This window comes from Arachis hypogaea, chromosome 10 (assembly GCF_003086295.3).
Source record: "Arachis hypogaea cultivar Tifrunner chromosome 10, arahy.Tifrunner.gnm2.J5K5, whole genome shotgun sequence".
Lineage (NCBI taxonomy): Eukaryota > Viridiplantae > Streptophyta > Magnoliopsida > Fabales > Fabaceae > Arachis > Arachis hypogaea.
The window spans coordinates 54573932-54596209 of NC_092045.1; the positions used below are offsets into that span (position 1 = coordinate 54573932).

General features: G+C 38.5%; 1 non-coding gene across 1 annotated transcript; it reads right to left on the reverse strand.

Annotated features, from left to right (window-relative positions):
• Positions 1 to 21875: 21875 nt before the first annotated feature.
• Positions 21876 to 21983, reverse strand: LOC112718862 (small nucleolar RNA R71). Its single transcript, XR_003161189.1, has one exon. It is a non-coding gene; the product is annotated as a small nucleolar RNA R71 (small nucleolar RNA).
• Positions 21984 to 22278: the final 295 nt, after the last annotated feature.

Genomic DNA, 22278 nt, shown 5'->3' on the forward strand with positions numbered 1-22278 from the left:
AAACAAGTGAAATTAGCTTGAAAAATAGGTATATGATGACTTGTCATCAAAGCATGCAATTGACACCAAACTTAGAATTTGACACTAAACTCAATCAAGAAACACAAAAAATATTTTTGGTTTTTATGATTTTATTAAACCTTTTTGTATTTTTTGAAAATAGAACTAAAATTACCATATCTAAGCAACAAGATGAACCGTCAGTTGTCCAAACTCGAACAATCCCCGGCAACGGCGCCAAAAACTTGGTACACAGAATTGTGATTTCACACTTTTCTCACAACTCCGCGCAGCTGACCAGCAAGTGCACTGGGTCGTCCAAGTAATACCTTACGTGAGTAAGGGTCGATCCCATGGAGATTGACAGCTTGAAGCAAGCTATGGTCATCTTGTACATCTCAGTCAGGCGGATTCAAATGGTTATGAGGTTTGATAATAAAAAGATAAATAAAGCAGAAAATAAAATAAAGTTACTTATGTAGTTCCTTGGTGGGAATTTTAGATAAGCGTTTAGAGATGCTTTGTTGCCTCTGAACCTCTGCTTTCTTATTGTCCTCATCCAATCATGCGTACTCCCTTCCATGGCAAGCTGTATGTTGGTGGATCACCGTTGTCAATGGCTACCAACCGTCCTCTCAGTGAAAAAATATCCTCTACGGTTTTCCGCACGGCTAATCAGCTGTCGGTTCTCGATCGTGTCGGAATAGAATACATTTATTCTTTTGCACACTGTCACTGTGCCAAACAGTCACGAATTTGATGCTCGTCATAGTCATCCTATCCCAGATCCTACTCAGAATACCATAGACAAAGTTTAGACTTTTCGGATCTCAAAAATGCTTCCAATTGATTCTAGCTTGTACCACGAAGGTTCTAACATCACGGATTTGAATGCTCTGTTGTCAGGAAAGGTGATTCAGATCCGTGAGTCAGAGACCAAAGAGAGTATACTCCAGCTGTTGTCCAATGACTACGTTGAACATCATGTAGACCGTTTTGTGGTTATTAGGCACGCGGATCTTGGCTAAGCGAGTAACAAAGATTGGGTGATTGTCCTGGGTCACCCCTTCATTCTGACTTAACTGAATTAAGTACCAGAGTATATCTTGGAGGAGAAGTAGGCGTGAATTGAATAGAAAAATAATAATACTTGCATTAGTACTCGAGGAACAGCAGAGCTCCTCGCCTTAATCTATGAGGTGTAGAAACGCCACCATTGAAAAATACATAAGAGCAAGGTCTAGGCATGGCCGAATGGCCAGCTTCCCAATGGCATAATACAATTGAAATAGGGTTCAAAGACCTGATCAAATGATCGAAAAGTGGTCCAAAGATATGAATACAATAGTAAAAAGTGCTATTTATACTAAACTAGTAAACTAGGTTTACAGAAAATGAGTAGATAGTGCAGAAATCCACTTTCGGGGCCCACTTGGTGTGTGATGGGGCTGAGCAATGAAGCTTTCATGTGCATAGGCCCTTCTTGGAGCTCAAATGCCAGTTTTGGTGCCAGTTTGAGCGTTTAACTCCAGCTTTGGTGCCAATTCTGGCGTTTTACGCCAGAAAAGGGTCTATGGTGGGCGTTTGGATGCCAGTTTGGGCCATCAAATCTCGGGCTAAGTATGTGCCATTATACATTGCTGGAAAGCCCAAGATGTCTACTTTCCAACGCAATTGAGAGCGCGCTGATAAACCCCATTTGTAGGGTTTATCTTTTGTTGAATTTAAGGGATTTTATGACCTTTTACCCACATTTATTCAATGAAATAGTATGGTTTCATGATTTTCCCTTAATTTGTGCTTAAATGTGAAAACATGGTTTCTAGACCTTAAATTAGTTAATTTTAATTCACCTTTGATTCCACTAGATGCCTTGATTTGTTTGTTAAGTGATTTCAGGTTGAAAAGGGCTAGGGAAGGATCAAAAGAGTGAAAGGAAAGCATACAAAGGGGATAAGATCATGAAAAGCCAAAGAATTGAACTCGCCCATGGACACGCGCGCGCACCTGGCGCTTACGCGCACCTTGCGAATTACCCCATGGACGCGTACACGTGCTGTGCGCGTACGCGTCGATGTTGGAATATGATTTTTTATTGAAAACATGGCCAGCGAATTCAGAAGGGTTGTGGGGTCCAATCCCAACCAACTTTGGCACCAAAAATGCTATTTAAAGCCAAGGATTAAAGAGCAAAGGGGAATTCCATCATTCACACTCATCAGGATTAGTTTAGAGTTACTTTTAGAGAGAGAAGCTCTCACTTCTCTCTAGGATTAGGATTAGGATTAGGTTTAGTTCTTAGATCTAGGTTTAATTCATGCTTTGATTTACTTTTCCTTTTGTAATTCTTCTTCTCCTACATCTCTTCTCTCTAGTTTAGCATTTAATTCTTGTAATTCTCTACTTTTATGTTGATGCACTTTTATTCTTCCATTTTCCTTTAATGCAATTTATGTTTTCATGTTCCTTTATTGTTCATTTGATTGTTGTTATAAATTCCTTGCAATAATTGTTATTAGATTTCATTGTTGTTGTCAATTTACTATGCTTTTCTTTCATGCCTTCTAAGTGTTTGACAAAATTCTTGGTTGGATTTTAGAGTAGAATTTTGTGCTCTTGGCTTGGAAAGGTGACTTAGGACTTCTTGATTTGCTAATGTCCAAGTAATTGATGATTGGGAGCCATTGACTCTAGTTCCCACTAATTGAATTAGTGGAGAGTTAGGACTTATGGACTTGGATTGATATATCTCATTTAACTTTTCTTTACTACTAGTTAGAGGATGATTTAAATTCTCATATTGTGGTTAGTGATTAGGATAGAGATCCTTGACCACCAAATCTTGCCAAAACCTTTTAAGCCATTAGTTTACGTTTTTGCCATTTATCTTTCATGTTTCTTATCAAAACCCCAAAAATAACTCATAACCAATAACAAGACATTTTATTGTAATTCCTAGGGAGAACGACCCGAGGTTCAATACTTCGGTTTATAAATTTTAGGGGTTTGTACTAGTGACAAACAACTTTTTGTATGAAAGGATTATTGATTGGTTTAGAAACTATACTTGCAACAAGAATTCATTTGTGAAATTCTATACCATTAAAAATCCAATCATCAAAATGGCGCCGTTGCTGGGGAATTGCAATGGTGTTAGGTTATTGGTTATTGTACATATGTGAATAGTGTGAATATATTGCTTTTTGCTTTATTTGCTAGTTGTAGAAATTTGTTTCTCTCATTTTCTATTATCTTTTGATTTTTGTTTTCTTTTTCCATTATGAATTCTCGCTTTGGCTATGAGTGTGATTACAACTATATTGTAGGTGATGAGAACTTCAATGAGAATGTATATCAAGGATGGGACACTCGAAGGTGGGAGGAGCCATATGCATATGATCAATCTTCATGGCAACAACCTCCACCAATGCACTATGAAGAAGAGTCATTCTATGATGCATACCAATCCAATGGCTATGGTGAAGCTCCTTGTGACTTTCAAGAACTACCACCATATGCCTACGAGTCATATCCTCAATATGAACCATACTCACAAGCCCTCTACCACCAAGCACCTCCATCTGACCATAATTCGTATCCATCTTACCAACCACCTTTTGAACCATACGAGCCATGCATGGAACCACCATTCCAATATCCATACTCCCAAGAACCACCTCAATATACACCACATACCCTTATCAAGAAGAATCACTTCCCTATCATGAACCCTTTCTCCATGACAATGAATCCCCCTATCCACCCCAATCCTCAAAGGATGAAACCCTTAGCCTTATACTTCAAGGGCAAGGAGAAATGAAAAGGGAGACAATAGAATTTGTGGCTACCTTGATCAAGGTAGTAACCGTTTTAGTCTCCCAATATTTGAGCACTCAAAGCACTCCCATGGTCACATATGGAGAATCAATTGAAAAGCATAGCATGAAGGAGAGATTAGAAACTCCGGTGGAGAATGAGGGATATTATTTTGTATTAGAGCAATTGGAGGAGCCTATGATCATTGAAGAAGATGAAGAAGTGGTTGAAGACTTAGGAGATGTGGAACCTCCTTGGGGACCTAGAGTTGAAGAGAACCTTTCCAAGAAGAGTGAATTTGATGTTAAGGAGGGACATGCACAACCTCCAAAACAAATTTTAAATGAAGACTTGGAGGGAGTGAAGCAAGAATTGAGTTTTCTTGGTGATGAAGATCATGCATCCAACTTTTTTGGTGGTGAATCCTTTGAATTTGAAGAACCTTCTCCCAATGAATTTGAAAGTGATGTGAAGGTAGATTTCTCTCGACCTCCCATTTATGACTTGAGTGATGGAGAAGAGTTAGATGAAGTTGATGAACAAAGGATTGAGAATGAAGAAGTTTATGAAGAGGTGGAGATTGACAAGGAAGCAAACAAGGGAGTAGAGCTTGCAAGGACATTGGAGATACCTCTCCCCAAGCCACCACCATCCATTTATTCATTCAAGTGGGTAAATTCCTTATACTTAAGCTTTATTATTCCCCTTGAATATGGTTTGCTTGAGACGGATGGTTAACTTAGAAAAATTAGTGGCTTTAATAGTAAAAGGGAGATGGTCACATGTCCAAAGCTTGATAGCAAAGGTTGGTGTAGAACCAGAATGCATGGGTCTAGAAGGATATTTGGTCACTTTGTTGAGAATTCACCTTGCTCACCACCCACATGGACTAATGATAATCAACTTGGAGATGGGTGTGAAAATAAAATATGGGATCTAGGAACACATAAGGATCAACTTTGGTAGCCCATGGTGTGTGTAGAACTCCATCAAAGCTTGGAGATATTAATTTTGAAGAATGGGGCACAATGGAGAACCAAGCATTGGTGGATGTTCCAAGATGAGTTCAAGCACAAGCCACCTTAAAAGGAGCTCCCCATAAGTCCAACTCAAGGACAATAAACAAAAGTGCTAGGTGGGAGACACCCCACCATGGTAAAATCTTTTCATTTTTCTTTTTTTTAAATATTGATAGAATTAGTTTAAATTCATGTTTTGATTAGTTTGTTGAGTTTAATTAGTATTTTAGCATGTTAAATAAGGTTTTATGGTGTTTTGGTAGCTGTTTGAATGTTTGGAACACTTGGATTGGTGTAAAAACATAGAAAATTTTTGAAAAACAGAGCACCATCCACGCGTACGCGTTGATAAACCCCAATTTCGTGGTTTATTTTGTGCTTATTTTGGGAGATTTATTCACCTTTTCCCACAATTATTCAATGAAATAGCATGGTTTTGTAATTCTCCCTTGAATTGTGCTTAAATGTAAAAACATGCTTTTTAGGCCATAAATTAGTGATTTTAATTCACTTTAATCCCATTCGATGCCTTGATGTGTTTGTTAAGTGATTTCAGGTCCATAAGGCAAGTATTGGATGGAAGAAATGAGGAGAAAAGCATGCAAAGAGGAGAATGCATGAAGAAATAAAGATTTGGAATGCACCAATGGACGCGTACGCGTACAAGGCGCGCACGCGCAAAAGTGGTTTCCCAATGAAATGTTTGTTGTTCTTTTATTGTTGATTTGAATTGTGGATTTACTTTACTTGCAATTGGTAGTTGGTAGATTTTATATTCCTGCTCATTTACCATGCTTTCCATTTGTACCCACCAAGTGTTTGACAAAATGCTTGGAAGGATGTTAGAGTAGATTTTGAGCATTCTTGGCTTGGAAAGAGTAATTAGGCAATCTTGAGTCATGAAAACCAACTTATGTTGGTGATCTAGAGTTGTTAGCTAATATTGTTTCCATTGACGCTAATCTTTTGCTAATTTAATTAGTGAGTTGATTAGGACTTATGGAATATTATTTTCATTGACGCTAATCTTTTGCTAATTTAATTAGTGAGTTGATTAGGACTTATGGAATATTGTTTCCATTGATGCTAATCTTTTGCTAGTTTAATTAGTAAGTTGGTTAGGACTTTTGGATTGAGATTATCTAGTCTCGTTAGACTTTCTCCCTATTTGTTGGAGTTGACGTAATAAGATAAATTCTTGTTTATATTTGTAACATGATTAATTAATCTTGTTTGACTTTCTCCCTATTTGTTGGAGTTGACTAAATAAGATGAATTAATCATGCATGACTAGGATAGAAAGCCTATGATCTCAATCCATCACCATGAATGTCTCCCTTTATTACTTGCTTGATTTACTTTTCTTCTTGTCCATTTAATTTCTTGCCTCATATCAATCAAAACCCCCCTATACCCCTCATAGCCAATAATTAAGCACTTCATTGCAATTCCTTGTGAGACGACCCAGAGTCTTAATACTTCGGTTAATTTTCATTGGGGTTTGTACATGTGACAACCAATATTTTTGATTGGGAGGATTGTTTGTGGTGTAGAACTATACTTGCAACGAGAATTCATTCAATTGAGGAAATTCTATACCACGACAATTTTCTTAAATCACGCGTACGGTGCATGTACGCATGCCCGAGCTTTTTGGCCATTCCACGCGCACGCGCACATGACGCGTTCGCATGCATGCAGAAGTTCCACCTCCAGCCAATGACCCGAGAGTTGCGCCTGCACTGTGCGAACTTTGTGCCTGAGGCACAAACATCAACCCAGGCATAAGCGCGATGGACGCGTACGCGCTTCATCTCCGGTTTACCAAGCACGCATACGCGTGCCTTACACGTATGCGTAATGCCCATTCCACTACCATCCGCGCGCGCAACATGCGCGCGTACGCGCGGATTTCCTTCCTTCACTACATTTCTTTTCTTCTCCTCTTTCCATTTCTTTTCTCCTCCTTTCTTCTTCCCTTCTTCTACCTCCCATCCAACACTCCCAAACTCCATTGATAACCATTTATTTTAGTTAACTAATTAGTTAGTTAGTTAGTTGATTAGTTAGTTTTAGTTAGTTTTCATTTTATTTTCTCTTTTTCATTGTAAGTGTTGGATTGTTATTCTTATTTACCATTAATTACTGCTGGATGATAAAAAGGTTGTTATCTCAACATCATTATGTTTATAAACTTTGTTGGACTCTATTATTGAAGTTATATTCTACTACTTGGTTTTGAGTTTTTCATGCTTACCTTTTAAGAATACAAAGTGATGAGAATTGCCTTCAAGCATGTTTAATCTTCTTGAATTGCATGATTTGGCCACCATGTGATTTGAACCTTATTCTTTGATTAGGCAACCTCTTGATGGATGATGTTGTGCATTTACCTCAATACATTGTGCTTCTTGATCATATGCATCCATATGTTTTCAGCTTGAATGCTTTTATGCTTCTTCAATGCTTGTTTTACCTTACAAGTTCACTTAAAGCATCACAAGCACACTAGGATAAGTGAAGTGCATGCTTCTTTTGTGATATTACCTTTATGCTAATGTGTGTTCTAAACCGCACAATTTAGAATTCACATACCTAATATTTCTTAATGTCACACTAATTCACTCACTCATTCCTAGTGATTTACCTCATTCCATCAATGTATGCTTCCTTGCTTTTATATCATCTCATCTTATGGTGTTATTTTCTGTTTTTCATGATGGATGCACCATGAGCAATAGCGAAAGTGGAAGAAAGAACACGCAGCACCGGTTGACCTACCAGCTGAAGGTAGCAATCCGGAGATTCGCCGTACCCCCTTACTCATCTTTGAGTGCACCGAGGACGGTGCAAACTTTTAAGTGTGGGGAGGTCATCACCGACCGATCAGCGATGTTGGGTGACAAGTTTCTAATCCAACACTTTTTCATTTTCTTTTTTAGGATTTTTACGTGCATTTTCTTAATTTTTCATATATATTCACAATAAGCTTAGTCAAAATAATGAAAATTTTCATGATTTCTATCTATAGGGCACTAATTGATTTGAGAGAAAAACTTTTTCATAGAACTTGCTTGAATCACATACATATATTGTGGAACATGGTTTTTGAGCTAAGAACACAAGCAAGTGAGATTTGAGCCTAATGGTGTGGTTACATCTTATAACCACTTATTTTTCTTCTTGTGTGCATTATTCTCTTTCTATGATTATGATCTTTGATTTGTTTGATTATTTATGTCCATTATTTTGTGTATTCATGCACTTATATGAGGCCATTATTTCATTTAGCTCACTTACCCAAATGGCCTTACCTTTTATCTTCCATTGTTAGCAAATTTGAGCCTACGATTAACCCACTTTGTTCTTAATTTAGCACATTACAAGCCTTAAAGCGAAAAACAATAAATGTCCTTAATTTGGATCTTTGATTAGCTTAGGCTAGTGTGTGTGAGTATCATTCAAGTGTGGGAAACTTGGGACATTGGTTGAGTTAAAAGGATGTTTTTGTTTTATATTTCTATATTTGGAAATCGGGTACATACTCATGCGTTAATTAAATGAAAGACCTTATGCATTGATAATCTTGAAAGAAAGAAAAAAATAAGAAAAACGAAAGAAAAAAAAAGAAAAAAAAGAAAAAATGTAGATATCAAAAAAAAGAAAGAAATTAGAAAAGAAAGAAAAAGAAGAAAAAGAAAGCAATAAAAGGGGACAAAATGCCCCAAAGTGTAGCTCAATAAAATCAATGCATAAGTGTTGTAAAATGAAAAGGGATACATGAGTATGTGAAAGAGTGAAAATGGGTAATTAGGTTAGAACTTAATTGTATAGGATGTCATAGGTTAGGTGGGAAGTGTAAGCTTATCAAAGATTCAAATTTCAAGTTCACTTGACCAAATATGCATCCTACCCTGACCCTAACCCCATTACAACCAAAGAAAGGACCTCATGATACTTGTATGCATGCATGAAATATATGTCGATTGTTAGAAGAAAAAAAAATCTTAGAAAGCATGATTAGGAGAGAATTGAGAGAATCAACCCTAAACACTTGAGCGAATAGAGTGCAAATACATCCGGTGAGGGTTTGATGCTCAATTACATGTTTCCACCTATGATCATCTTCTTGGGAATTGATTTATTTTGACCAAGCAATTGCATTCATTTAGATAGTTGCATATAGGTAGATTGTATTTAGTTACTCTCCATTGAATAAATGCCATACCCTTACTTCATTCTTGGTTTAAGCATGAGGACATGCTTGCTTTAAGTGTGGGGAGGTTGATAAACCCCATTTGTAGGGTTTATCTTGTGTTGAATTTAAGGGATTTTATGACCTTTTACCCACATTTATTCAATAAAATAGTATGGTTTCATGATTCTCCCTTAATTTGTGCTTAAATGTGAAAACATGCTTTCTAGACCTTAAATTAGTTAATTTTAATTCACCTTTGATTCCACTAGATGCCTTGATTTGTTTGATAAGTGATTTCAGGTTGAAAAGGGCTAGGGAAGGATCAAAGGAGTGAAAGGAAAGCATACAAAGGGGAGAAGATCATGAAAAGCCAAAGAATTGAACTCACCCATGGACGCGCGTGCGTACCTGGCGCTTACGCGCACCTTACGAATTACCCCATGGACAAGTACGCGTGCTGTGCGCGTACGCGTCGATGTTGGAATATGATTTATTAATGAAAACGTGGCCAGCAAATTCAAAAGGGTTGTGGGGCCCAATCCCAACCAACTTTGGCACCAAAAATGCTATTTAAAGCCAAGGATTGAAGAGTAAAGGGGAATTCCATCATTCACGCACGAATTGGGTTTCTGTAGCTCCAGAAAATTCAATTCGAGTGCAGGGAGGTTAGAATCCAACAGCATCTACAGTCCTTTTTCAGCATCTGAATCAGATTTTTGCTCAGGTCCCTCAATTTCAGCCAGAAAATACTTGAAATCACAGAAAAACACACAAACTCATAGTAAAGTCCAAAAATGTGAATTTTGCGTAAAAACTAATAAAAATATACTAAAAAGTAACTAAAACATACTAACAACTACCTAAAAACAATGCCAAAAAGTGTATAAATTATTCGCTCATCAATGATAGTATACTATTATCTTTCTTCTCTCATAAATCGAGTCCGGTTCGTCAAATTGAGACTATTTACAGAAAACAGAATCAAAAATCCTAACTGATACGGTTCAAAAACTAGGTTTTTCATGATTGCATTGTTGAGCTTGTCCCAAAAGAGGTTCTAGATTAAAGATGACATAATAACAATGAGGATTGAGATGCTTGATGATATATCAGAGGTTCTCCCCTTATTGATCTTTCGGAGAAATCTGTACTTTCAAAAAAAGATCTCACGTACTCGAAAACCGGGGTTGTTACACTTGAGGTGGGAAGTAGTGCTCTCGAGGCATGGGAGGTAGTGGAGGAACTTGTTGTGCTTTTTCCTTAACTTGTCGTCTTGGAACCCTTGCATATTCTCGTGCATGCTCCATAGTCTTCCTTGAGATCGGCCACTCGATGGGAATAGGAAAATCATTGTCCACGCAGACCTCTGCGGCCTCATAAAGCCAATAAATAAGGTGAGGAAGGCTAGCTTCTCATGCGTATAGGAGTTGGAGGTTATGCTATAGAGTTGTTGTGGAATAATGTCCTCTACTGCCACCTCATAACCGATCATGATATAGTTGATCATGAGGGCCCTATCCACCATGCACTCGAAGAGGTTTCTAGTTCAGATAATAGAGCATTGGATGAACTCCAACCATCCTCTAGCAACTGGCTTAAGGTCATGCTGGCTCAATTCGTTTGGCTGCCTATCCGAACTCAACATCCACTAAGCTCCCAAGAGGCAAATGTCAGCAAGCACTTGGTCATACCTTCGGTCTTGACTCATCGTCTCACTATAAGTCTCCAAACCATAATTTGGAGGTGGTAGTCGAAATGCTGCCCTAACTATTCTTGGATTGAAGTCCAAGACCATTGATGAGCGGATATTTTATACGCTTTTTGGGGGTAATTTCATGTAGATTTTAGTATGTTTTAATTAGTTTTTAGTAGAATATTATTAGTTTTTAGACAAAAATCATATTTCTGGACTTTACTATGAGTTTGTGTGTTTTTCTGTGATTTCAGGTATTTTCTGGCTGAAATTGAGGGAGCTGAGCAAAAATCTGAGTTAGGCTGAAAAAGGACTGCTGATGCTGTTGGATTCTGACCTCCCTGCACTCGAAATGAATTTTCTGGAGCTACAGGAGTTCAATTGGCGCGCTCTCAACGGCGTTGGAAAGTCGACATCCAGGGCTTTCCAGCAATATCTAATAGTCCATACTTTGCACGAAGATAAATGATGCAAACTGGTGTTCAACGCCAATATCATGCTGTTGTCTGGCGTCCAGCGCCAGAAACAGGTTACAAGTTGGAGTTCAACGCCCAAAACACTTCACAACCTGGAGTTCAACTCTAGAAATAGCCAAAGCACGTGAGAAGCTTTAGTCTCAGCCCCAGTACACACCAAGTGGGCCCCAGAAGTGGATTTCTGCACCAATTATCTTAGTTTACTCATTTTCTGTAAACCTAGGTTACTAGTTTACTATTTAAACAACTTTTAGAGGATTACTTTTGACCTCATGACATTTTCAGATCTGAATTTTATACACTTGGACGGCATGAGTCTCTAAACTCCATTGTTGGAGGTGAGGAGCTCTGCAGCGTCTCAATGGATTAATGCAATTGTTTCTATTTCATTCAAACGTGTGTGTATTCCTATCTAAGATGTTCATTCGCGCTTAATTGTGAAGGAGGTGATGATCCATGACACTCATCATCTCCCTCAATCCATGAACGTGTACCTAACAAATACCTCCGTTCTACATCAGATTGAATGAGCATCTCTTAGCTTCCTTAATCAGAATCTTCGTAGTATAAGCTAGAACTGATGGCGGCCACTCTTGAGGATCTGGAAAGTCTAAACCTTATCTGTGGTATTCCAAGTAGGATTCAAGGATTGAATGGCTGTGACGAGCTTCAAACTCGCGATTGCTGGGAGTGATGACAAACGCAAAAGGATCAATGGATCCTATTCCAACATGATCGAGAACTAACAACTGATTAGGCGTGCTGTGACAGAGCATCTGGATCATTTTCACTGAGAGGATGGGAAGTAGCCACTGACGATGGTGACACCCTACATACAGCTTGCCATGGATGAACTTTACAAACAATTGAGTTGAATATTACATTGCAAAAATTCAGAGGACAAAGCATCTCCAAAACTCCAACATATTCTCCATTAATAAAGTAACAATTCCTTATTCCAAACACTTTAACTTCTTACAATCAAATCCAAATAACCTTATTGGCATCCTAACTAAGATTAATAAGATAAACATAGCTTGCTTCAAACCAATAATCTCTGTGGGATCGACCCTTACTCACGTAAGGTATTACTTGGACGACCCAGTGCACTTGCTGGTTAGTTGTACGGATTGCAAATTCGTGCACCAAGTTTTTGGCGCCGTTGCCGGGGATTATTCGAGTTTGAACAACTAAAGGTTTATTTTATTTCATAGATTAGGAATAATTTATCTTTATTGTTATAGAGTCATTAAATTCTGATAGGATAGTTTCTTTTCAAAAATATTATTTTTCTTAATTAATTGTTAATTTTTCGTGAGTTCAGTGTCTTGTTCTAAGTTTGGTGTTAATTGCATATTTTATATTTTTCTTTAACTTTTCGAATTGCATGTTCTTGTTTTTTTTTTCTTGATCTTCAAATTGTTCTTGTTAATTTTTCTTGTTTGATCTGTGATTTTTCTTGTTCTGTGTTTCTTCTTGTTTCACTTGTGTTCTTTTTAAAGCATTAATCTTCCAAAAGGAATATATCTATTCAGAACAAGTGTTACATTTACTCCCAATTGGCTAGAGCATTGGCTTATATTCTTGATGATTGGGCACCAGGTCTTTTGAAAATCTTTTTCAAAAATAATTTTTTTTGATTTAATCTTGTGCCAAACTTTAAGTTTGGTGTTTTCTTGTTAAGTTTGATATAATTTTCGAAAACTTATCTTGGGTTTATAAAAATTTTAAGTTTGGTGTTCTTTCTTTTGTTCTTGGTGTTCTTGTGAATCTTCAAGGTGTTCTTGAGTCTTTCTTGTGTTTTGATCTTAAAATTTTTAAGTTTGGTGTTCCTTGGTGTTTTTCCTCCAAAATTTTCGAAAATAAGGAGCATTAGATCTAAAAATTTTAAGTCTTGTGTCTTTTGTGTGTTTTTCTCTTTCATCATAAAATTCAAAATTCAAAAAAAAGAAATAATAATAATAATAATATATTTTCTAACTAATTTTAAACTATAATTTCGAAATTTTTATATAAAAATTTCAGATTTCAATTTCAAAATTTTTCGAAAATCTTCACAAAATATTTTCAATTTCTTTTTTTATTTTACTTTTTTTTATTTATTTCGTTTTTATTTATTCCATTTTTTATTTTATTTTAAATAATATCAACATACATATCATCTCCCTTGTTCCATCATGGAATTAAGTGGAAATGAACAGTCCAGGAGGACTCTGGGGTCATATGCTAACCCCACTACTGCTTCATATGGGAGTAGTATCTGTATACCCTCCATTGGAGTTAGTAGCTTTGAGTTAAATCCTCATCTCATTATCATGGTGCAGCAAAACGGCCAGTATTTCGGTCTTCCACAGGAAGAACCTACAGAGTTTCTGGCACAATTTTTACAAATTGCTGACACAGTACATGATAAGGAAGTAGATCAGGATGTCTACAGATTACTACTGTTTCCATTTGCTATAAAAGATCAAGCTAAGAGGTGGTTAAATAACCAACCTAAGAACAGCATAAAAACATGGAAACAGCTGTCAGACAAATTCCTGAATCACCATTTTCCTCCAAAACGGATGACACAGCTAAGGCTGAGCATCCAAGGCTTCAAACAAGGAGATAATGAATCTCTTTATGATGTTTGGGAGAGATACAGAGAGATGCTGAGAAAATGCCCCTCTGAAATGTTTTCAGAATGGGTGCAATTAGACATCTTCTACTATGGGCTTACAGAAAGAGCTCAAATTTCTCTAGACCATTCAGTTGGTGGATCTATACATATGAGAAAAACAATTGAAGAAGCTCAAGAGCTTATTGATACAGTTTCCAGAAATCAGCATCTGTACCTGAGCAGTGAATCTTCTATGAAAGAAGAAGCTAAAATAGCAACTGCTGAACTTAGTCCTGTAGATCAGGCTAATGAATTCAATCAGCAACTAGACTTTCTAACTCAACAGCTATCCGAATTTAAGGAAATAGTATAAGAAACAAGAATGGCTAACATGAATATGGAAGTACAGTTAAAGCAAACAGAAAAGCAACTATCAAAACAAATAACAGAAGAATGCCAAGCAGTTCAATTAAGAAGTGGAAAAACATTAAATACCTCACTTCAAAGCAGCAGGAAGCCAAGAAATGAACAAATGGCTACTCAAAATCCCTCTGAGGACAATCAGAACCCAGAGAGGAATAATGCTGGCGCCGAACGCCCAGCCCAGGCTCATTCCTGGCGTTCAACGCCAGAAATAAGCATGGATCCGGCGTTGAACGCCCAAAGGGAGCACAGTTCTGGTGTTCAGACGCCAGTAACAAATAAGGAGTTGGCGTCTAACGCCACTCCAGCTTCTACCCCTGGCATTCAAACGCCAGTGGGGGATCAGTCACACACAAGTGCTGATAACAACCCTTCTAAAAAGGCTTCCCAACCCACTTCTGTAGGTAATAAACCTGCAGCAACTAAGGTTGAGGAATATAAAGCCAAAATGCCTTATCCTCAAAAGCTTTGCCAAGCAGAACAGGATAAGCAATTTGCCCGCTTTGCAGACTATCTCAGGACTCTTGAAATAAAGATTCCGTTTGCAGAAGCACTTGAGCAAATACCCTCTTATGCTAAGTTCATGAAAGAGATCTTAAGTCATAAGAAGGATTGGAGGGAAACTGAAAAAGTTTACCTCACTGAAGAATGCAGTGCAGTCATTCTGAAAAGCTTACCTGAGAAGCTTAAAGATCCCGGGAGCTTTATGATACTATGCACATTAGAGGGTAATTGTACCAAGCAAGCTCTATGTGATCTTGGGGCAAGTATCAACCTAATACCTGCATCTATTATCACAAAGCTTGGTTTGACTGAAGAAGTCAAACCAACCCGGATATGTCTTCAACTTGCTGATGGCTCCATTAAATACCCATCAGGCGTGATTGAAGATATGATTGTCAAGGTTGGGCCATTTGCCTTTCCTACTGACTTTGTGGTGCTGGAAATGGAGGAGCACAAGAGTGCAACTCTCATTCTAGGAAGACCTTTCCTAGTAACTAGCCAAACCCTCATTGACGTCCAAAAATTGGAAGTAACCCTGAGAGTCAATGAGGAGGAGTTCAAGTTGAATGTTGTCAAAGCTATGCAACATCCAGACACCCCAAATGACTGCATGAGTGTTGATATCATTGACTCTCTGGTAAGAGAGGTCAATATGGCTGAGAGTCTCGAATCAGAGCTAGAGGACATCTTTAAAGATGTTCAGCCTGATCTGGAGGAATCAGAGAAAATAATATAACCTCTGAAAATCCCTTAGGAAGAGGAGAAACATCCTAAACCCGAGCTCAAACCATTATCACCATCCCTAAAATATGCATTTCTGGGAGAAGGTGATACCTTTCCTGTAATCATAAGCTCTACCTTGGAGCCATAGGAAGAGGAAGCACTAATTCAAGTGCTAAGGACACACAAGACAGCTCTTGGGTGGTCCATTAGTAATCTCAAGGGCATTAGCCCAGCCAGATGCATGCACAAGATCCTATTGGAGGGTGACGCCAAGCCAGTGGTCCAGCCACAAAGGTGACTGAATCCAGCCATGAAGGAAGTGGTGCAGAAGGAAGTCACTAAATTACTAGAGGCTGGGATTATTTATCCTATTTCCGACAGCCCCTGGGTAAGCCCTGTCCAAGTCGTCCCTAAGAAGGGAGGCATGACAGTGGTTCATAATGAAAAAAATGAACTGGTTCCTACAAGAACAGTTACAGGGTGGCGTATGTGTATTGATTATAGAAGGCTCAATACAGCCACCAGAAAGGATCATTTTCATTTACAATTCATAGACCAGATGCTAGAAAGACTAGCAGGTCATGAATATTACTGCTTCCTGGATGGATATTCAGGTTATAATCAAATTGCAGTAGATCCCCAGGATCAAGAGAAAATGGCATTTACATGTCCATCTGGAGTATTTGCATACAGAAGGATGCCATTTGGTTTGTGCAATGCACTCGCAACCTTTCAAAGGTGCATGCTTTCTATTTTCTCTGATATGGTGGAAAAATTTCTGGAAGTCTTCATTGATGACTTTTCACTATTTGGAGACTCATTCAGCTCCTGCCTTAACCATCTAGCACTTGTTCTAAAAAGATGCCAAGAGACTAACCTTGTTTTAAACTGGGAGAAGTGTCACTTTATGGTGACTGAAGGAATTGTCCTTGGGCACAAAATTTCGAACAAGGGAATAGAAGTAGATCAAGCTAAGGTAGAGGTAATTGAAAAATTACCACCACCTGCCAATGTTAAGGCAATCAGAAGCTTTCTGGGGCATGCAGGATTCTATAGAAGGTTTATAAAGGATTTTTCGAAAATCGCCAAACCTCTGAGCAACCTGTTAGCTGCTGACACGCCATTTGTCTTTGATAAAGAGTGTCTGCAGGCATTTGAGACTCTGAAAGCTAAATTGGTCACAGCACCAATAATCTCTGCACCAAACTGGACATTGCCATTTGAACTAATGTGTGATGCTAGTGACCATGCCATTGGTGCAGTGTTGGGACAAAGGCATGACAAGCTCCTGCACGTCATTTACTATACCAGTCGTGCTCTAAATGACGCACAGAAGAACTACACAACCACAGAAAAAGAGCTGCTTACAGTAGTTTATGCCATTGACAAGTTTAGATCCTATTTAGTAGGATCAAAAGTGATTGTGTACACTGATCATGCTGCTCTTAAATATCTACTCACAAAGCAGGATTCAAAATCCAGACTTATCAGTTGGGTGTTGCTTCTGCAAGAGTTTGATATAGAAATAAGAGACAGAAAAGGGACAGAAAACCAAGTAGCAGATCACCTGTCCCAAATAGAACCAGTAGAAGGGGCATCCCTCCCTCTCACCGAGATCTCTAAAACCTTTCTTGATGAGCAACTCTTTTCCATCCAGGAAGTTCCATGGTTTGCAGACATTGCAAACTACAAGGCAGTGAGGTTCATACCCAAAGAGTACAGTAGACAGCAATCAAAGAAATTGATCACAGATGCAAAGTACTATCTTTGGGATGAACCATATCTCTTCAAAAGATGTGCAGACGGAGTAATCCGTAGATGTGTGCTTAAAGAAGAAGCGCAGAAGATCCTATGGCACTGCCATGGATCACAGTATGGAGGACATTTTGGAAGTGAGCGAACAGCCACAAGAGTCCTCCAATGTGGCTTCTACTGGCCTACTCTCTATGAAGATTCCCGAGTGTTTGTACTTAATTGTGACAATTGTCAAAAATCTGGAAATCTGCCTCACAGTTATGCCATGCCTCAACAAGGGATCTTGGAGATTGAATTGTTTGATGTATGGGGTATTGACTTCATGGGACCTTTCCCACCATCATACTCAAACACTTATATTTTGGTGGCAGTGGATTATGTATCCAAATGGGTGGAGGCTATTGCAACACCCACTAATGACACTAAGACAGTGTTAAAATTCCTCCAGAAACACATCTTCAGCAGATTTGGTACCCCTAGAGTATTAATCAGTGATGGGGGCACTCATTTCTGCAATAAACAGCTTTACTCTGCTTTGGTTCGTTATGGAGTTAGCCATAGGGTAGCTACTCCATATCATCCACAGACTAATGGGCAAGCTGAAGTCTCAAATAGAGAACTCAAAAGAATCCTGGAACGGACTGTAATTAACCGAAGAAGGGATTGGGCAAGAAGCTTGGATGATGCTCTGTGGGCATACAGAACAGCATTCAAGACCCCTATAGGGACCTCTCCATATCAGCTTGTGTATGGAAAGGCATGTCACTTGCCAGTGGAACTGGAACACAAGGCCTACTGGGCAATGATGAGCGGATAATTTGTACGCTTTTTGGCATTGTTTTTAGTATGTTTTTAGTATGATCTAGTTAGTTTTTAGTATATTTTTATTAGTTTTTAGTTAAAATTCACTTTTCTGGACTTTACTATGAGTTTGTGTGTTTTTCTGTGATTTCAGGTATTTTCTGGCTGAAATTGAGGGACCTGAGCAAAAATCTGATTCAGAGACTAAAAAGGACTGCAGATGCTGTTGGATTCTGACCTCCCTGCACTCGAAGTGGATTTTCTGGAGCTACAGAAGCCCAATTGGCGCGCTCTCAACGGCGTTGGAAAGTAGACATCCTGGGCTTTCCAGCAATATATGATAGTCTATACTTTGCCCAAGATTTGATGGCCCAAACCGGTGTTCAAAGTCACCTTCAAGATTTCCAGCGTTAAACGCCGGAACTGGCACCCAAATGGGAGTTAAACGCCCAAACTGGCACTAAAGCTGGCGTTTAACTCCAAGAAGAGTCTCTACACGAAAAAGCTTCATTGCTCAGCCCAAGCACACACCAAGTGGGCCCGGAAGTGGATTTTTATGTCTTTTACTCATCTCTGTACACCCTAGGCTACTAGTTTTCTATAAGTAGGACCTTTTACTATTGTATTGAGATATCGGGGTAGTTATCCTTGTTTTGATGCTATCTTAGATCATTGGGAGGCTGGCCATTCGGCCATGCCTAGACCCTGTACTTATGTATTTTCAACGGTGGAGTTTCTACACACCATAGATTAAGGTGTGGAGCTCTGCTGTACCTCGAGTATTAATGCAATTACTATTGTTCTTCTATTCAATTCCGCTTGTTCTTGTTCTAAGATATCACTTGTTCTTCAACTTGATGAATGTGATGATCCGTGACACTAATCATCATTCTCACTTATGAACGTGTGACTGATAACCACCTCCGTTCTACCTTCGATTGAGTGAATATCTCTTGGATTCCTGATTGCACGATGCATGGTTGATCGCCTGACAACCGAGTGCTCGTCTGACAAACGAGCCAACCATTCCGTGAGATCAGAGTCTTCGTGGTATAGGCTAGAACTGATGGCGGCATTCAAGAGAATCCGGAAGGTCTAACCTTGTCTGTGGTATTCTGAGTAGGATTCAATGATTGAATGACTGTGACGTGCTTCAAACTCCTAGCAGGCGGGGCGTTAGTGACAGACGCAAAAGAATCACTGGATTCTATTCCGGCCTGACCGAGAACCGACAGATGATTAGCCATGCTGTGACAGAGCATAGGAACGTTTTCACTGAGAGGATGGGAGGTAGCCACTGACAACGGTGAAACCCTACATAAGCTTGCCATGGAAAGGAGTAAGAAGGATTGGATGAAGACAGTAGGAAAGCAGAGAGACGGAAGGGAAGGCATCTTCATGCGCTTATCTGAAGTTCCTACCAGTGAATTACATAAGTATCTCTATCTTTACCTTTATGTTTATTTTCGTTCATCACCATATCCATTTGAGTTTGCCTGACTAAGATTTACAAGATGACCATAGCTTGCTTCATACTAACAATCTCCGTGGGATCGACCCTTACTCGCGTAAGGTTTATTACTTGGACGACCCAGTGCACTTGCTGGTTAGTTGTGCGAAGTTGTGTAATGCCATGGTATTGAACACCAAGTTTTTGGGGTTCATGACCGGGGATTATGAGATTTGTGAAAAGTATTGTTCACAATTTCGCGCACCAAGTTTTTGGCGCCGTTGCCGGGGATTGTTCAGTTTGGACAACTGACGGTTCATCTTGTTGCTTAGATTAGGTATTTATTTTTTTCGAAATTCTTGAAGATGAATTCTAGAGTTTCATGATGATTTGTTGAAGTCTGGCTGGCTGAGAAGCCATGTCTAATCTCATTGGACCGAGGTTTCAACTTATCATCACAAGAGCTTGTTGATCTTTATCAATCTTGCTTTTGGAGCAGTGATCTGCTAAGGCTTGGCTGGCCATTGGCCATGTCTAGTGTTTTGGACCGAAGCTTTCTTTGAAAGCTTGGCTGGCTGTGAAGCCATGTCTAATTCCTGGACCGGAGTCTTAGACTAGCACTGCACTGATTCCTGGAATTCTCATTAAGAATTTTGATACCTTTATCTTCTTTTTCCACTTAATTTTCGAAAAAAAAAATCAAAAAAATCATAAAATCCAAAAAATTCTTGTTTGAGTCTAGTGTCTCATGTTAAGTTTGGTGTCAATTGCATGCATTCATTCATGTGTATTAAGGATTCTCAAGTAATTCTTGTTAATTTTCGTGCTCTGATCTTTGAATTCAATTGACTTGAGTGTTTTGTGTGTCTCATATGCATTTTCATTCTGTTAGTGTCAGTAGTATACAAACTGCTAAGTTTGGTGTCTTGCATGCATTGTTATTTGATTCTTGTTGCATTTTTTCTTATTATTAAAAATCCAAAAATATTTTTAATTTGTGTCTTCTCAAGTCAATGATACAGAGAATTGAAGATTCAGAACATACAGCAGAGGAATTATACAGAAAAAGCTGGGCGTTCAAAACGCCCAGTGAAGAAGGACAGACTGGCGTTTAAACGCCAGCCAGGGTACCTGGTTGGGCGTTTAACGCCCAAAAAGGTATAGTTTTGGGCGTTAAACGCCCAGAATGGTGCATGGCACAAGGGGGAAGATTCTGTTTTTCAATGCAATTTTTTTTCAGGTTTTCAAAGTTTTTCAAATTCAAATCTTTTTCAAATCATATCTTTTCAATCAAATCTTTTTCAAAATCAATTTCTTTTTATTTTCAAAAATACTTGCTATCAATTAATGATTTGATTCAACATTTCAAGTATGTTGCCTTTTCTGTTGAGAAAGGTTTAATGTTTGAATCATATCTTTTCTTGTTAGCCAAGTTTTTAATTTTCAAAATCAAATCTTTTTAAAATGTTTTTCAAATCATATCTTCTCAATCACATTTTTTAAAACCAATCATATCTTCTTAACCACATCTTTTTCAAAATAATTTTCAATCAAATCTCTTTGATTTCTAATTTCAAAATCTTTTTTCAAAAATCACCTGATCTCTCTCCCACTCTTGGTTTTCGAAAATTAATTAGTGTTTTTCAAAATGTTTTCAAAATTTCTTACTTAATTTTCGAAAACCACTTCCCTCCTTCTCATATTCTTCTATTTATGGACTAACACTATTCCTTAATGCAAAATTCGAACTCCATCTCCTTTGATAAGTTCGAACTTTCTACTTCTGTCTTCTACTCTTCTTTTCCTCTGACACTTCAAGGAATCTCTATACTGTGACATAGAGGATTCCATATTTCTTGTTCTCTTCTCTTTCTTATGAGCAGGAGCAAAGACAAAGGCATTCTTGTTGAGGCTGATCCTGAACCTGAAAGGACCTTGAAGAGAAAGCTAAGAGAAGCCAAAGCACAACTCTCTTTAGAGGACCTGACCGACTTCTTCAAAGGAGAAGAACACATGGCAGCTGAAAACAACAATGCCAACAATGCAAAGAAGGTGCTGGGTGACTTTACTGCACCTACTCCCGATTTCTATGGGAGAAGCATCCCTATCCCTGCCATTGGAGCAAACAACTTTGAGCTTAAGCCTCAATTAGTTTCTCTAATGCAACAGAATTGCAAGTTCCATGGACTTCCACTAGAAGATCCTCATCAGTTTTTAGCTGAGTTCTTGCAAATCTGTGACACAGTCAAGACTAATGGGGTTGACCCTGAGGTCTACAGACTTATGCTATTCCCTTTTGCTGTAAGAGACAGAGCTAGGACATTGTTGGACTCTCAACCTAAAGAAAGCCTGGACTCTTGGGAAAAGATAGTCAATGCCTTCTTGGCAAAGTTCTTTCTACCTCAAAAATTGAGTAAGCTTAGAGTGGAAGTCCAAACCTTCAGACAGAAGGAAGGAGAATCCCTCTATGAAGCTTGGGAAAGATACAAACAATTAATCAGAAAATGTCCCTCTGACATGCTTTCTGAATGGAGCATCATAGGAATTTTCTATGATGGTCTCTCTGAACTGTCCAAGATGTCCTTGGATAGCTCTGCTGGAGGCTCTCTTCATCTGAATAAGACGCCTACAGAAGCTCAAGAGCTAATTGAAATGGTTGCAAATAACCAATTCATGTACACTTCTGAAAGAAATCCTGTGAACAATGGGACTAGTCAGAAGAAAAGAGTTCTTGAGATTGACACTCTGAATGCCATATTGGCTCAGAATAAAATATTGACTCAACAAGTCAATATGATTTCTCAAAGTCTGTCTGGAA